The following is a 2,500-nucleotide window of genomic DNA, read 5'->3' as shown; positions in this document are numbered from 1 at the left end:
CACGCACGCACATGGTGTCGAGGCTGGCTAAGTTCCCCCCCACTGACGGGCACAGTGGCAAGCCCACGCATGCACATGGTGTCGAGGCTGGCTAAGTTCCCCCCCACTGACGGGCACCGTGGCAAGCCCACGCACGCACATGGGGTCGAGGCTAGCTAACTTCCCCCCCACAGACGGGCACCGTGGCAAGCCCACGCACGCACATGGTGTCGAGGCTGGCTAAGTTCCCCCCCACTGACGGGCACCGTGGCAAGCCCACGCACGCACATGGGGTCGAGGCTAGCTAACTTCCCCCCCACAGACGGGCACCGTGGCAAGCCCACGCACGCACATGGTGTCGAGGCTGGCTAAGTTCCCCCCCACTGACGGGCACCGTGGCAAGCCCACGCATGCACATGGTGTCGAGGCTGGCTAAGTTCCCCCCCACTGACGGGCACCGTGGCAAGCCCACGCATGCACATGGTGTCGAGGCTGGCTAAGTGCCCCCCACACACGGGCACCATGGCATGCCGTGACAGCCCCACGGGCCATGCGCTGACACTGCCGCTGACATGCACGGGGGCAAACACTTTTCCCGTGCTTTTGGACGATCGAAACCACCCAAATTGGTTTCCTAAATTCATTCCAATATATTTTGGATGTGTTCCAAGAATCACCTACCATTAATGGAACATTTTCAATTTTTTTTGATTTTTCGGTATTTTTAAACCTAAAAAATTTTTAAAAAAAATCCCGACGTCAAAAAATTGTAAGGCTTGTTCCTACTTCAAGATATGATTTATCTAAGCATGCCTGCAAAAAATCTCATTCAAATTCGAAGTATTTCAACAAAAAAAGCCTTTATGTTTGCTCGGAAAATTGATGTTTCCTCCTGCCAGTTGGGATATGGCTCTAAATGCTCTTTAGGGGGGGCATGCAAGGCCCCAACATGGGCAGCCAGGAGGGCTGTCCATGATGCCCCCCTCACATGGGCATGCCCCTCGCGCCCATGGAAAAGGCGAGTGCCCACCCCCCCCATGCCACCGGCGGGGGGACTCGTCTCCACCGCCGGCGGCCGCGGTGGTTGGTGGTGGCCGCCGGCGGCCAAAAACGTCCCGACGAAATTTTTTGGGCTCGTTAACGTGGGGGCGATTCTTACGTTCTCGTTTGCTTTCTAACAACAAGCTTGTGCTCTAGGGATGGATATGGTGGCACTACGTGCCACGCATGGGCTTGTTGATGGGGGCAATCGTTGATGTTGGGGGCTTTCTCACGTTGTCGAGCCCCACCAAAAACGTCGGGACGAAATTTTTTGGGCTCGTTAATGTGGGGGTGATTCTTACGTTCTTGTTTGCTCTCTAGCAACAAGCTTGTGCTCTAGGGAAGGATTATGGTGGCACTACGTGCCACGCATGGGCTTGTTGGTGGGGGGCAACCGTTGATGTTGGGGGCTTTCTCACATTGTCGAGCCCCACCAAACGAAATTTTTTGGGCTCGTTAACGTGGGGGTGATTCTTATATTCTCGTTTGCCCTCTAGCAACAAGCTTGTGCTCTAGGGAAGGATATGGTGGCACTACGTGCCACGCATGGGCTTGTTGATGGGGGGCAATCGTTGATGCTAGGGGCTTTCTCACGTTTTCGAGCCCCCCGGTGCTCTAGTTGACCCCATGGCGGTTGGGCCTATTCGTTAGGGTGCTTCCTTGGCAACATGACTGTGCACGGCGGATGGTGTTATGGCACCCAGTGCTACGCACACGGTTGCTCTTGGTGGTATTCGGATGATGTTGACCTTGCTTCCATGGGTTGAACCGGGATGCACAACAAACGAAAATTTTTGGGCTTGTTAACGTGGGGGTGATTCTTATGTTCTCACGTTTTTGAGCCCCCCGGTGCTCTAGTTGACCCCATGGCGGTTGGGCCTATTCGTTAGGGTGCTTCCTTGGCAACATGACTGTGCACGGCGGATGGTGTTATGGCACCCAGTGCTACGCACATTGTTGCTCTTGGTGGTATTCGGATGATGTCGACCTTGCTTCCATGGGTTGAACTTGGGTGCCACAAAATGAAATTTTTTGGGCTCGTTAACGTGGGGGTGATTCTTACGTTCTCGTTTGCTCTCTAGCAACAAGCTTGTGCTCTAGGGAAGGATATGGTGGCACTACGTGCCACGCATGGGCTTGTTGATGGGGGCAATCGTTGATGCTAGGGGCTTTCTCACGTTTTCGAGCCCCCCGGTGCTCTAGTTGACCCCATGGCGGTTGGGCCTATTCGTTAGGGTGCTTCCTTGGCAACATGACTGTGCACGGCGGATGGTGTTATGGCACCCAGTGCTACGCACATTGTTGCTCTTGGTGGTATTCGGATGATGTCGACCTTGCTTCCATGGGTTGAACTTGGGTGCCACAAAACGAAATTTTTTGGGCTCGTTAACGTGGGGGTGATTCTTACGTTCTCGTTTGCTCTCTAGCAACAAGCTTGTGCTCTAGGGAAGGATATGGTGGCACTACGTGCCACGTATGG

This window comes from Carya illinoinensis, chromosome 15, assembly GCF_018687715.1.
Source record: "Carya illinoinensis cultivar Pawnee chromosome 15, C.illinoinensisPawnee_v1, whole genome shotgun sequence".
Lineage (NCBI taxonomy): Eukaryota > Viridiplantae > Streptophyta > Magnoliopsida > Fagales > Juglandaceae > Carya > Carya illinoinensis.
This window is presented reverse-complemented; position numbering follows the sequence as displayed.